Source organism: Microcaecilia unicolor, chromosome 7 (assembly GCF_901765095.1).
Source record: "Microcaecilia unicolor chromosome 7, aMicUni1.1, whole genome shotgun sequence".
NCBI classification, from domain to species: Eukaryota; Metazoa; Chordata; class Amphibia; order Gymnophiona; family Siphonopidae; genus Microcaecilia; species Microcaecilia unicolor.
Window position 1 is genome coordinate 53,157,459 of NC_044037.1, and position 15,890 is coordinate 53,173,348.

The window sequence follows — 15,890 nt, forward strand, 5'->3', positions numbered from 1 at the left end:
AGAGAGATGAATTACGGTATATGGACCGACGTGTTCTCAGTTTGGGTTCCAGTAGAGAACGATTGTTTCATAGGCTTGGCCCATCACATTAGCCCTTTTTGGCTGGGTGTAATTAGGAATGACACAGTGAAGAATTTTCAGTGTGGTTGTGTTTCCTCCCAAGAGGAACTGTCTTTCACAGTATGTGCCTCTAGCCACCGGGCCATTTTTCTGTTCTCAATGCATCTAAGGCACAGGTTTGTGAAATGCAACCTGATGAGATTCCCTTCCTCGCCTTCCATTCTTCCTCCGAGTGTAGAAATTAAAAAAGAAAAAGATCATAATGACTCAGATTTTCCGGACTGCATCAAAAAGCAAAGTAATAAACATTAGCAGATTTGCTACAATTTCTCTTCATTCTTCCATGAGTAAATTCCTGCACTGTGTTTTCAGTTTCTCAATTTCAACGCATGGCAATGCATGACAGGAAAAGTTCAGATTTCACTGCTATTTATAATAATTTTCCATGTTATTTTTTTTCCAGGCTTAAATGCCTGTAATGAAATGATAGCTCCGTTTTCCAATACAAGCAGACTGGCTGCTAGTGTGAATGATGAATGCTTGTGCATTGGGATATGAAGGCAAGGAGATCGTTATGCCAATTTACAAGGTTTAACAAGCATAATAGCCAATTTAGCTAGTGGATTTATATTTCCTTGAATTCAAAAAAAATTCTAGAGGTAAAAATAAAATAAAATGACTTGATTTCAACATCAGCTGCTTTTTTCCTTATCTTTTACTGGGGAAACTTGCCTGACTAATTTTAATGATTTCTTTTTCATTGATAAAATGTTATTGACCATGAACTTTTACAGCAACTGATATTCATCTGAAGCAGGGACCTAATGAGTCACAGCAGCTGCTGTACAGCAACATTTCTGTAGGGCCAGTAAGTTCTCTGAAACTACAATGCATCCAAAGGATTCATGATCAATACAGCTGAAAGAATTCTGCCACAACAGATCGTCTTGGAAAGATAATGAGTGCCTTGTGTAAAAAGAATATATGGGTCAATATTTAAACTCTATGGTTCAGCATTCCTTTTAAATGCTGGCCACGGCATTTGAGGATATACCTGAATGTTGAGCGCTAGTCAATATCCAGATATTGGTGCTAAATATATGGGTATAGAGGTAGCCACAGGCGTTATACAATAACAACAGCTGTGAATTTCCCTCTATCAACAATTAGCCACCTGACTGAAGACCAAACACGGTTCAGCACAACTATCCACAGGGTTTCAATGAGGAGACATTGACTCGACAGCATGCAACAGGAAAACTGGTATTATCCGAATATTGCCACTGTTCAACACTAGTAGCCAGATAGCTGCCTATACGGGCAACTTAGGATTGCAAAAAGGCTGCTTTAAGTTGCTTGGATAGCTATTTTGTTGCCAGTATCATGATACATTTTGGCTCTGCGCAGGCTCCACCCAGGTTTCATCCATAGATCAGGATTCAGTAAATGATGCCCAAATCTGGGTGCTGAAAATATCCACATGGAGCACTATTCTATAAACAGTGCTCCGAGTTGCACATTGTTTATAGAATAGCACTTAGAACTGATTTCCGTGTCAAACTTTGGGCACAAAGATTTACACCAACTAAAACCTGGTGTAAATCCTGGCATGTAAATTAAGCACAGATCTTTGATATTCAGTAATACTGCACACATCGTTAGTGAATGCCCCTGACCCACCCATGCCTTTCCTAAGGCCACACCCCCTATTGAGTTGTTCATGGATCTTTATAGAATAGCGCTTAGCAAGATGCGCATGCAAATCCAAAATGTTGCCAATTAATGCCAATAATAACATAACATAACACAATATCTTATAGTCTGCTATCTACCTTTCGGTTCTATGTGGATTACAAAAGATAAATCTGGAAAAATACCAGAGATTAACAACATTACATTATGACAAAAAATAAAATTCCCTTTAAAATGTACAATAAAATCAATAGCAAGGTAAATATTGAAAAGTAATGGTGATAATGGGGAGCCTTGAGGGACCCCACATGGATCAGTACACTTTTCTGAAAAACTATTTCTCATTTTAACTTTATAAGAGCGCTGCTCAAAAAATCCCTGAAACCAATTTAGAACAGATCCTGTAATACTTAAATTTCCATAATTTGAAATAAAATAGCATGGTCCATGAAATCAAAGGTAAAACCAATGCCGTTTTACCAGTAGATAACAGTTGTTGAATATTATCCAAAAGGGAACCTATTACAGTTTCTGTGCTAAATGAAAACCTGAAACCAAACTGTGAGGAATGCAAAATATTATACTTATCCAAATAATCCGATTATTGCATAGCCACCAACCCATCCATCAACTTGACAAAAAAAACAGGATAGAAGCCACTGGTCAATAGTTAGTAGCTAAGTCAGTGGCTTCTTTACAGTCCTTCATAATTGTTACCGCCCAATTATTTACACCAATTGGCTCGTTAGTCAATTTAGTTGCACACACATCTCAGGATTGTGAGCAATGTTGACTGCATAAATTTGGGTGCAACTTATAGAATTGCCCTTCAACTGATTAGCACCAGAGTAGTCTACAGGGATTTTCAGGATATTGCCGCTAACATTATGGATATGGCTCTAGTTGGTGGCACTTATCATGGGCAGCAGCACCTACTACTCAGATAAATGCCTCTGAATATCAGGGCAATATATTATTGTATCCTTCTGTTTTGACTACGGTGGTAAAATCATCAGTGGAGTCAAACAGTCTCTGTAAGGGAAATTATTTACTAAAAGTTGTCTCTCACTAGCACATGTTATCTGCCACAGAGCCTGCAGCAATAACACCGGCCCTACGGCAGAAAATGCACACTAACTGCCGGATTCTACACAGCGGCCTAGAGATCCACGCCCAAATCCAGGTGTATTCTATAACAACCTATGTAACTTAGGGGGTCTTTTACTAAGGCGCGCTCACTTTTTTGGTGTGCGCTAAACTTGTAGGCACGCTAAACGTTAGTGATACCAATGCATTTCTATGGGCATCTCTAGCGTTTAGCGTGTCCACAAATTTAGCACACACTAAAACCGTGAGCGCACCTTAGTAAAAGACGCCCTTAATTGGCTTAAGCTAGTCAGCGTTGATAACAGCACTTAGCAAGCAATAATGAGCACTAATTGGTATTAATTAGAATTTAAGCGCACAACTCACTAAGGGCCCTGTTTACTAAGCCATGCTGTAGGCACACTAACTTTTTAGTACGCACTAAACATTAGGGCACGTTAATGCTAGAAACACCCATAGGAATATATGGTTGTCTCTAGCATTAGCGCATGCTAAAATGTTAGCACACCTAGCGCGCTTAGTAAACAAGGTCCTAAATGTACTCTGTAATGAACTGCACCTAAATTCTAAGACGCACAGTTCAAAAGGGGTATGGCTATGGGCAGGGAAATGGACATTTCTTGGTCATTCCAAAATTTACACATGTAGTTATAGAATATGGCCCAGTGTGTGTACATCTATGCACAGGGATTTACGCCATATTTTTATTGGTGTAAATGGAGGTGTGTAGTTTTAGGCACTGGGATATCAACTAAATGAATTCTATATACTACGCCGAAATCCAGGCGCCGCTTATAGAATACGCTTAGGCGGAAATGTTTACTGCGTGGATTTTTTAGGCCAGATTCTGTAAATGGGGTCTAAAATCTAGACACATCCAAAAAAAAAGCACTTAGTGCTATTCTACACAACTCATCTAAAGTTAGGCACACTGTCTAGTATAGCGCATAGGGTTTGCGAATGCACCTACATTTAGGCACGGCCATTTACATCACTGAAAACCTGGTGTAAATACTTGTGCCTAAATGTAGGTGCGATCTCTTAAATTCTATAACAATGCACATAAATTTCAGTAATGCCCCGACATGCCGACACTCCTCCTATGGCCGCACCTCCTTTTCAGCTACGCATGTTAGAATTTACACGCACCTCTTTTTAGAATACGAAAGAAACATACGTAAATTCCAATTATTGCCAGTTGGTGATGATAATTGGTTGTTATCAGCCAATTATCATCACTGATTGGCTCGTAACTCAATTAAGTAGCACACATAAATTGGAATTCCACCCAAGTTAACACATGCTACTCACCGCACCTTATATAGAATTTGGAGGTAAATGCAATACCACTTTGAATTTCTCAATCCAGAAATGGCGATCGCCATCTCCACTACTACCTGACCAGATTCTCTTGTTTTCTTTTACCTCTTTGCAACACCTACTGTATACTTTGCCCTGTTATGACGATGCCATAACAGATCTCTGTAAGCCACATTGAGCCTGCAAATAGGTGGGAAAATGTGGGATACAAATGCAACAAACAATAAATAAATAAATAAATAAATAAATAAATAAATAGTATTAGTGCATGGCAATCATTAGTAAATGGCCTTCTATGTCAAGTAGGTTCTTAATCTCAGTAAAACAAGCCAAAAAGGGTCTATTCTCAGTTCATGACAGTCTGTACACTTGATCTTAGCCCAAAACTTCATGTACAGTTTTTTTTATATATTTAATAATGCAAGTATTTGGCAAGAGAATTGAGCCATTGGTGCACACTATGATTAGAAGTTTACAGGGGCATTGTGTTCTGCTGGACTTGATTTTTTTCATTGACGGCAATTCATATTCGCTCGCACAAGAATGTATTTACTGGCAGGCGCATAAGTAATTCATTTATAAAATTGAATTATCTGACTAAGGGGATCATATGGTTTCTGTAGCAGTCCTCCTGAAACTGACTTAAAATTGATACAAGCCAGATGGAAAGCGGAAACGGTCCATTTCATGATTCTTTAAATGTTTAAGTTTGTTAACCCTTGTACTTCAAAAAATTATGAAGGTATACGGTAATGTGGAAACAGTTGATGAGTTCACAGCGTGCAAACTAGGCAGCAAATGTTTAAGACAGTTTGGACTGAGGAGAAATATTTTTATCTATTTTAGCCTTTGGCAATGAGAAATGTTTTCATAAAAATCTTGCCAACAATGTGCTGTTGGTTAATTTTGCTAGAAATTTAAAGAGAACCCCCAGCAAGCTAATCCTTAATGCTTCCAATATTTGTGTATATGTGTGTGTGTGTGTGTATGTGTGTGTGTGTGTGTGTGTATTCAATTATTTATTTTTCGTACATTTATACCCCACATTTTCCCACGAGCGAGTACAATGTGGCTTACAATGTTACAAAAGGTTACAATGCAAGGAGGGGAATGACACAAAAGTCAGAAGGATGGAAAAGAACATGAGGATAATACACGGTGGCTAAACGGGTATAGGCAATATGAGGAAGGTGAAAACTGAGCGTTAATTGGGAGGGGGGGGGTAAGCTTTCTCAAATAAAAATGTTTTTTAAGGATTTCTTGACTAGTTGGTGGTTGTCAATCACTTTTAGATGCCTAGGGAGGACGTTCCAGGACTTTGGGCTGACGTAGGAGAAAGAAGATGAAAAGAGCAGTTTATATTTAACAGATTTGCACCTTGGGTAATGTAGATTAAGGTAGGATCGAGCAGTCTCCAACACATTTCTTGATGGTAGATCTATCAAATCTTGCATGTAGGCAGGGGATTCCCCATATATTATTTTGTGAGTCAATGAGCAGATTTTGAAGGTAATATGGTCTATAATGGGGAGCCAGTGTAGTTTAAAAGAGAAGAGGTTGAGCATGATCAAAGCATGATTTGCCTAATATTAGCCTTGCAGCTGTATATTGAGCAGACTGGAGTTTTTTCAGAATGAAGTTTCAGCAACCAGCATAAATTCCACTGCAGTAGTCAATATGCGATAGGATCAACCAGTGAGTAAGGGTTCAGAAGAGCTCCCTTGTGAGGAATTGCCTGAGATGCCTCAATCTCCACACGGGGTGGAACATTCTTTTTGTGATGAGTTTAGCTTGGCTGTCGAGTAGCAAGTGATTATCCAGCAAGACACCAAGGATTTTTAGACTTTGTGAGATCGGAAGAGATCCTTAGTGATGAGTGAAGTCAGGATAATCTTATTATTCTGGGGCGAAAGGATTAGACTCTGCGTTTTGTCTTTATTGAGTTTGAATTGAAACGCTGCAGCCCAAGAATCCATGATGGAAAAACTAGCAGCTATTGCGTCGGAGATTTCTGCTAGTGTGGATTTATACACACACATATAATATACAAGGTGGGCATTGATTTGTCCAGCATGCAAGTTCAAAAAGGAAAGGGGAATGCCAAAAGCATCATCTTGTCCAGCAACTACCTTGGTTGCAGCCATCTTGAAGTTGGAATTGTGTGGATTTGGAATGTTCCATGTGCTAGCTGTGACAGCTGGCCACTTCACCCACCTATGTTACACCCAGATCATGTCCACTCCCGTGTTAAGCAGCTAATGCAGGGATTTTACTGCAGCAGCAGCTGCATTTTTAACATAGGAGACAGTAGCACAGGTCTGCGCTACTATCTACTCCCTGTAAAGCCCACGTAAGCTGCTTAATACAGCTTAGTAAAAGGACACTTTAGAGCTCACATAGAATCATTTTCAAAGGCTTTTTTGTACATAGAACAAGGCTTAAGTTTAAGTTTAGCTTTAGGATATCCTGCAAAATGCCAAAATATCAAGGCAGTTTACAAAACAATAAAACACACAAAAAAAGAACTCCATTCATTGGATAGGAAATAACTCATCACATGCAACATAGAACACACACATTACCTCATTCTCCCTCCCCTGCTAAAACAATAAGTATAAAAATCTCACTATCTCATCCTATTATGAGCAAGTAAATCTTTAGCACCTAATCATGACACTGTTAAACCAGGAACGCTTGCACAAAGTAGAATGTTTTCAAGGCAACTTTAAACCTTTTCGATCAGAAGGAAGGTGGTTCTACAAAGTTGAAACCAGCCCCAAAAAAAGGTACTTTCCCTAGTAATAGCTCTGATACACACATGTGTACTGCATATTGGGAAGATGTTGCTGAAGGAAGGGTTGAGGCAGAGAATGAATTTCCAAAAATCTTCACAGAAAAGTACCCTCACAAATAGCAGATACAAATCTGTACATTTATGTATTTATTTATTTATTTATTTATTGCACTTGTATCCCACATTTTCCCACCTATTTGCAGGCTCAATGTGGCTTACAGAGATCTGTTATGGCATCGTCATAACAGGGCAAAGTATACAGTAGGTGTTGCAAAGAGGTAAAAGAAAACAAGAGAATCTGGTCAGGTAGTAGTGGAGACATTCTGAGTAAAGGAGTTTAGGTGTTATGGGTTCTCGTGGTAGGCTTTGCAGAAGCTGTTTAGTTCGCTGATCGTTCTCAAGTGAGTTGGTAGTGCATTCCACATCTGTGTACTTATGTAGGAAAAGCTGGTCACGTCTGTCAGTTTGTATTTTAAACCTTTGCAGTTGGGGAAGTGTAGGTTGAGAAAGGTGCAGGAAGATCATTTAGCATTTCTGGGTGGCAAGTCCACGAGGTCTAGCATGTAGGTCGGGGCATCGCCATAGATGATTTTATGAACAATCTTGCAGATCTTGAATGTGGTGTGTTCTTTCAGTGGGAGCCATGCTTTCTCTGAGTCTGTTTTCAAAGGGAAAAGCAAGATTCATGTTGAACTAACATTCTTTGGGTAATTTTGTAGGCAAAATATTACTACTACTACTACAACTATTTAGCATTTCTATAGCTCTACAAGGCGTATGCAGCGCTGCACAAACATAGAAGAAAGACAGTCCCTGCTCAAAGAGCTTACAATCTAATAGACAAAAAATAAATAAAGTAAGCAAATCAAATCAATTGATGTGAACGGGAAGGAAGAGAGGAGGGTAGGTGGAGGCGAGTTGTTACGAGTCAAAAGCAATGTTAAAGAGGTGGGCTTTCAGTCTACATTTAAAGGTGGCCAAGGATGGGGCAAGACGTAGGGGCTCAGGAAGTTTATTCCAGGCGTAGGGTGCAGCGAGACAGAAGGCGCGAAATCTGGAGTTGACAGTAGTGGAGAAGGGAACAGATAAGAAGGATTTATCCATGGAGCGGAGTGCACGGGAAGGGGTGTAGGGAAGGACGAGTGTGGAGAGATACTGGGGAGCAGCAGAGTGAGTACATTTATAGGTTAGTAGAAGAAGTTTGAACAGGATGCGAAAACGGATAGGGAGCCAGTGAAGGGTCTTGAGGAGAGGGGTAGTATGAGTAAAGCGACCCTGGCGGAAGATGAGACGGGCAGCAGAGTTTTGAACAAACTGGAGAGGGGAGAGGTGACTAAGTGGGAGGCCAGCAAGAAGCAGATTGCAGTAGTCTAAACGAGAGGTGACAAGGGTGTGGATGAGGGTTTTGGTAGAGTGCTCGGAAAGAAAGGGGCGGATTTTACGGATGTTGTAAAGAAAGAAACGACAGGTCTTGGCAATCTGCTGGATATGAGCAGAGAAGGAGAGAGAAGAATCAAGGATGACCCCAAAGTTTCGAGCTGAGGAGACAGGGAGAATGAGAGAGCCATCAACAGAAATAGAAAACGGGGGGAGCGGGGAGGTGGGTTTGGGGGGGGGAAAATGAGAAGCTCGGTTTTGGTCATATTTAATTTCAGGTGGCGTTGAGACATCCAGACAGCAATGTCAGACAAGCACGCTGAAACTTTGGTTTGGATGCAAGGTGAGATATCAGGGGTAGAAAGGTAGATTTGGGAGTCATCAGCATAGAGATGGTAGGAAAAGCCATGGGATGAGATTAATGAACCAAGGGAAGAAGTGTAGATAGAAAAGAGGAGGGGACCAAGAACAGAACCCTGAGGTACGCTGACAGGCAGAGGGATAGAAGTAGAAGAGGATCCACCAGAGTGAACACTAAAGGTGCGGAGGGAGAGGTAGGAAGAGAACCAGGAAAGGACAGAGCCCTGGAATCCAAGTGAGGACAGGGTATCGAGGAGTATGCTGTGATTGACAGTGTCAAAAGCAGTGGAAAGATCAAGAAGAATGAGGATGGAATAGAGACCTCTGGATTTAGCCAGTAATAGGTCACTGGAGACTTTAGTAAGCGCAGTTTTGGTTGAGTGGAGAGGGCGAAAACCAGATTGTAGTGGGTCAAGAATAGCATGTGAGGAGAGAAAATCAAGGCAGCGGTGGTGAACAGCATGCTCAAGTAATTTGGAGAGAAAAGAAAGGAGGGAGATGGGTCGGTAATTAGAGGGACAAGTAGGGTCGAGTGAAGGCTTCTTAAGGAGAGGTGTGACCACAGCATGTTTAAAGGCAGCAGGGACAGTCGCAGTGGAAAGTGAGAGGTTGAGAATGTGACAGATAAAAGGAATAAGAGCAGGAGAGATGGCATTAAGAAGGTGGGTGGGAATGGGATCAGAGGAACAGGTGGTACATTTTGAGGAAGAAAGGAGAAGTGTAGTTTCCTCAATAGTAACTTCAGGAAAGGAGGAAAGGGAATGAGGGGAAGGAGAGAGAGGGGAACGGACTAGTGGAGGGAGAGGTGGTGAGGTAGAGAAAGCAAGGTTTATCTTTTGAACCTTGTTGTGAAAGAATTCAGCAAGGGTCTGAGGAGATAATGAAGATGGAGTTGGGGGAGGGGGCACCTTGAGGAGAGAGTTCAATGTGGTGAAGAGAAGTCGAGGATTAGAGCCAAGAGAGTTGATCAGTTAGATATAATAATCCTGTTTGGCACGTAAAAGAGCAGATTGGAAGGAGGTCAGCATGAACTTAAAGTGTAAGAAATCAGCAAGGGCCTGAGATTTCCGCCAGAGGCATTCGGCGGAGCGGGTACAGGAACGTAGGTAGCGGATATTAGAAGTCAGCCAAGGTTGGGGTTTTGTACGCCTTACAGGGGGGTCATCAAAGGTGCAAGAGTGTCTAAGGCAGAGGATAGAGTATTGTTGTAAGAAGAAACAGCCTCGTTGACAGATGTGGATGGTGCCACAGTAGAGAGGAGGTTTGAAACATGGGAGGATAGAGATGAAGGGTCAATATCGTGAAGATTCCTAGATAAATTAGATAAGATAGGACGGGACTGGGAGGGAGGAGATTTAAGTGTGAAAGTTATAAGATGGTGATCAGAGGCAAGGAAACTAGAGGGTGAACAGTTGGAGGAGAAGATGAGATCAAGACAGTGACCATTTTGATGAGTGGGGGAGGTGGAGCATAGTTGGAGATTAAAGGAGGACGTTAAAGCGAGTAACTTGGAAATATAAGAGTTGGAAGGATCATTAGCAGGAATATTAAAGTCACCAAGGATGAGAGAGGGGGAGGAAGGATCATGGAAGAAGGCAAGCCAGGCGTCAAAGTCACTGAGAAAGGATGAAAGGGACTTATCAGGGGGACGATAAATGACCGCTATTCAAAGAGGCAGAGGAGAGAAAAGGCGGATAGAGTGGACTTCAAAGGAGGAAAAACAGTGAGATTGAGGTGGAAGAAGGGGTTGAAATCTGGAGGAGGGAGAGAGAAGTAGTCCAACACCGCCCCCACGGCCAGCAGGGCGAGGAGTATGTGAAAATAGATAACCGCCATGGCACAGGGCTGCGACTGAAGCAGAGTCATCAGGGCAGAGCCAGGTTTCTGTTATGGCGAGCAGATGGAGGTGACGCGAGATAAAGAGGTCCTGGATATAGGGGAGTTTGTTACAGATAGAGCGGACATTCCATAGGGCGCAAGAGAAGGGCAGAGAAGAGGAGGGGAGTAGAGAAATAGAGATGAGGTTAGAGAGGTCGCGGTGAGATCTGTAGAGTTGAGATAATAGTTGGTGAGGAGGGCCAGGATTGGGATTGATGTCACCGGCTGAGAGTAAGAGAAGGAGTAAAAGAGAGCGGAGGAGAGTAGGAGAGGTGTGGCCACGAAGGCGTCGAAGGCGAGAGGTATTTAGGTGGAATGGGGAAGGCAAAATGGACGGAAGAAAGAGGCGGAGATTAAAAGCCAAGAGGGAGGAAGAGGGTAGGAGAGAAGATGAGGTGATGAAGTCGATGGATGGGCAGTGAGTTCCTGTAGCTGAGAGAGGTAGGGGGTGAGGGAAAAGATTAGGAAGGGACAGGGCTAGGAAGAGAATGTGAATAGGGGCCATAAATGACTGAGGTACTTTAGCAACTGGGAAGAAGATTAGATTTAAAGAGAAAAATGCCCCGCGTGCCGTTAGGCGCTGGGCACCTAGAGCGGAGGCCCTGAGTGGATCGGGGTGGACCTGGGTGTCACCCCGGAGAAGGCTGTAAGGATATGCAGATGAGCTGCAAGTCCTCCACAGCACCTGAAAGGCAGCCGGTGGTAGAGCTGGGCACCTCTCAGCTGAGGAAAGGCTTACCAAGGGTTAGGCCGAAGCCAGCATTCCTCCCCCTGAGGGTCGCCTGATCCTAGCCAAAAAGCACCTGGAAACTCTGTGCACTTGGCGCGAGGGCCCTGGGAAGATCGGGGTGGAACTGGAGTCACCCCGGATACAGCTGTGAGGAAATGCAGAAGGGCTGCAAGTCCTCCACAGCACCTGGTGGGAGCGCTGGGCACCTAGAGCGGAGGCCCTGAGTGGATCGGGGTGGACCTGGGTGTCACCCCGGAGAAGGCTGTAAGGATATGCAGATGAGCTGCAAGTCCTCCACAGCACCTGAAAGGCAGCCGGTGGTAGAGCTGGGCAACTCTCAGCTGAGGAAAGGCTTACCAGGGGTTAGGCTGAAGCCAGCATTCCTCCCCCTGAGGGTCGCCTGACTTTGCAGTTCTGACTTTGAGTTCTTCAGCTTGGAGAAGAGAAGGCTGAGGGGAGATACGATAGATATAAAATCCTGAAAGGCGTGAAACCGGTGAATGCAAAATGTTTGCTCTTTGAAAAACTACAAGGACTAGAGACACACACCATGAAGTTATATAGTGGCATATTTAAAACAAAAAGGAGAAAATATTTTTTCTCACAATGTATAATTAAGTTGTGGAACTCTTTGCATGAGCAAATGGTAAAAGCATTTAATAATAAGTAGTTAATGTAACTGCATTTAATAAGTAGTTAATGTAACTGGTTTGAAAAAAGGTTTAGACAAATTCCTGGAGAAAACGTTTATAATCTGTTATTAAGGCAGACATGGGGAAAGCCACTGTTTATTCCTGAGGTTAATTAGCATAGAATCTTGTCACTTTTTGGGACTCCACCAGATACTTGAAACCTGGACTGACCACTGTTGGAAACAGGATACTGCGTTACGTGGAGGGACATTTTAGAAAGAAACGTCCAAGTTGTGATTTGGACGTCCTTGCAAAATGGCGAAATCCAGGGGCGGGGAACCCCGTATTTTCAAAAAAAGATGGACGCCCATCTTTCGTTTCAAAAATACCGTCAGAGATGTCCAAATCCTTAAATTTGGACGTCCCTAGACATGGATGTTTCTGACTTTCAGCGATTTTCGAAACCAAAGTCGTCCATGTCAAAAACATCCTAATGCAAGCCATTTGGACATAGGAGAAGCCAGCATTTGTAGTGCACTGATCCCTCTGACATGCCAGGACACCAACCGGGCACCCTAGGGACTTCCAGTGGACTTCATAAAATGCTCCCAGGAACATAGCTCCCTTACCTTGTGTGCTGAGCCCCTCCAAAATCCACTACTCACAACTGTACAACACCACTACCATAGCCCTTACAGGTGAAGGGGGGCACCTATATATGGGTACAGTGGGTTTGTGGTGGGTTTTGGGGAGATCGCTGTTTCCTCCACAAATGTAACAGGTAGAGGGGTATGGGCCTGGGTCCGCCTGTCTGAAGTGCACTACAGTACCCACTAAAACTGCTCCAGGGACCTTCATGTGCTGTCAGGGACCTGAGTATGACATCTGAGGCTGGCATGAAATATTTTTAAAGATTTTTTTTTAGAGTGGGAGGGGGGTTAGTGACCATTGGAGGAATAATGGGAGATCATCCCCGATTCTCTCCGGTGGTCATCTGGTCATTTCGGGCATCTTTATTTATTTATTTAAATATATTTATACCCCACATTTTCCCACTAGTTGTAGGCTCAATGTGGCTTACACAAAACTGTAGGGCAGATTACAATTCAGAAAATATGTGCCTTAGCCGTAAGAAAAACACGTCCGGGTGAAAATGTCCAAGTGTCAGGGACGTCCTTGCTTTTTTCGATTATGGGTCAAAGACGTCCAAGTGTTAGGCATGCCCGAGTCCTGCCTTTGCTACGCCTTCGACATGCCCCCTTGAAATTTGGATATCCTTGTGATGGACTGCAGTTGGAGACGTCCAAAATTGGGTTTCCATTATACCGATTTGGACGTCTCTGGGAGAAGAACGTCCATCTTCTGATTTATGTCGAAAGATGGACGTCCTTCTCTTTCGAAAATGAGCCCAATAGACCCTTTGTTTGACCCAGTACTGCAACTCTCATGTTCTTATGGTCATAATCACTGAAACCTAAGGTTAATGCTGTGGTTAAGGTTGTATTTTTTTAAATTACATCAACTTAGGGGTACTCATGCATTGTTGACAGAGAAACATTTCTCCATTTTGGTTCAATCAATTATTCTCTCTTCCTTAGATTACTGGAATGGTGGTATATATTGTTTGCTATCAGCTCAATTAATTTTAAGATTGCAGGTTTTACAAAATACTGCTGCTAAGATGGTGTTCAGGAAGAAACGATTTGATCATACCATCCCATGTCTACTTTTAGTTACATTAGCTCCTTACGAATGCTCAAATTTCATTTAAGTTAGCCTGCTGGGCCTACTTCTTCTCAAGCTGCAGATCATCATCTTCTTTATTTTCCATCATTTGTTGGAGTACAATACAAAAGATCTCTACAGCTATCGTTTCTTATCAAGCTATTCAACTCTGGTGTTCTTTACTATTACGCTAAGGACAATGTCTATATGTTCTTCTTTTTCAAAAAATTCAAACACTTATAAATTTCAGAAATCTTATTTGTAATATCCAGTTAATTTTTTTATTTATATTTGGAATCTGATTTGAACCTAATTGTTGGAAGTTGGTGGAATAGAAATATTATATTATTTCATATCATAAGGTCTCAGAGGCATCATTCATCTAAGGGCTTTTGTATTATTTGGGTTTATGAGGCTTCCTGTCCTTACCACTATTGTCAACAACAAAACATAGCACCATTTAAGACTCTCTTCCCATTCTAATAATCAGGGCCGCCGAGATACTGAACCGGGCCCGGGGCAGGGCCGTCGCCACCCCCACCCCCCCATCGCTGCCGCTGCCGCCCCCGCAACAGGATTAAAATACCTTGGCTGATGGGGATCCTGAGGCCCCACCAGCAGAAGACGTCTTCCTCCAGAGCTGACTGCCTGCCCCTGCGGATGCTTTTCCTCTCAGGGCATGATCAGTTTCAAAACCGAGCATGCGCGCCTGAGAGGAAAAGCAGCCACTCAGCAATGGGCAAAACGGCAGCACTGGAGGAAGCTCCAGGTCCTCCCCAACCTCCAAGGGGAGTCCAGCACCGGAGTTTTCTCTCTCCTGCTCCTGTCGGGATGCGATCACTCGAGTCCCATCAGGAGCAGGAGAGAGAGAGAGACCCTGGTGTCGGTCTCTCTTGGAGGTGCGGGCCCAAGGATTTTTGACTCCCATGCTCTCCCTTTCAGCGGCCCTGCTCATAATATATACATGGCCCCCTTCCTTCCTCTCTCCCAACATAACATCCTGCACATCTGGAAAAGGGGCAGAGGATCAATATTGAGTGTGTCAGAACTGCTAATGGCATTATGGACAACAGGCATGAAGTCACAAATATTCACTCACACTTCAGGAAAAAGTAAGGAGCCTTTTTTAGATTTTCTGTTTGACGCACGTACATTAAGTTAAGACATAAGTTGGTAAGAGACATTAAGGGACCCTTTCAATAAAGTGTACAAAAATCTGGATTTAATGTGTTGTAACACAGGATCTTATCGCACATTATGCCCAGATTTAATTTAACGCAGCACCTTTTGGGGTGTTCCCTCTATTTTTTATTGCAGGTTATGTGTTAATGTAACCATTAGCACATGGTACTTGCAGGAAGCTAATGGGGAAATCCTGAAAACCCAAATGGCTTGCAAGACCAAGGTTGCCCACCCCTGACTTAGAAGAATTAGTTTTCCAAACTGAAATGCTAAATATTTCTTTAGAATGCAATGTAAAAACAAATTAAGGGTTCTTTTATTAAGCCATGATAATGATTAGCACACTCTAAATGCTAGAGATGCCCATATGGGCCAAAAACACTAGCACAGCTTAGTAAGAGACCCCCTGAGATCTATATGTGGTGGGGTGGCTGGTTGTAAACATAAGCTGATGACAAGACATAGGAAATGTAATGAGTGTGGTATGTGCTCCAACATGTTGGAAACAAAAGTGTGAAAAGATCCCTCCACTAACCGAGAGTTTACTCTTTTTGTCAACACAACTTGCCAATCCGACCATTTTATTTATTGTATCATCTGCCCGTGTGAAAAGCTATATGTGGGGCAGACATCCTGACAATTGTATACACGATTGGTGGAACCCAAGAATGCCATTAAGACCCAGAAGACGACATCACCCCTGGCAATTCACTGTGTTGACTATCAGCATTCGTTTGAGATGCTATGGTGTCTAGTACTGCAACAAGTTAATGTGTCAGAGATAGGTGGAGATAGACACCGCTTATTGTTACAGAAAGAGCAACAGTGGATTTTCAGATTGAATTCTTTGACTCCAAAAGGTATAAATGCTAAACTCGAATGGTGTCATTTTTTTAAATCACTTTTTTGAATTTTGGTTTTGGTTTTAGTGGCGCCATGTTGATTGGCTGCTGCCTCCCTAGGCGTCTGAAGTCACCTACAGGCTATTTAGAGGGATCGTCATTTTTACAGGAGAGTGTCTCCATAGTTCCAT

At 42.6% G+C, this 15,890-nt stretch overlaps 1 long non-coding RNA gene across 1 annotated transcript; it reads left to right on the forward strand.

The window, feature by feature from the left end:
• Nucleotides 1–2,872: 2,872 nt before the first annotated feature.
• Nucleotides 2,873–5,391, forward strand: LOC115474889. The gene is made up of 3 exons (XR_003942927.1): nucleotides 2,873–2,956; nucleotides 4,739–4,746; nucleotides 5,382–5,391. It is a non-coding gene; the product is annotated as an uncharacterized LOC115474889 (long non-coding RNA).
• Nucleotides 5,392–15,890: the final 10,499 nt, after the last annotated feature.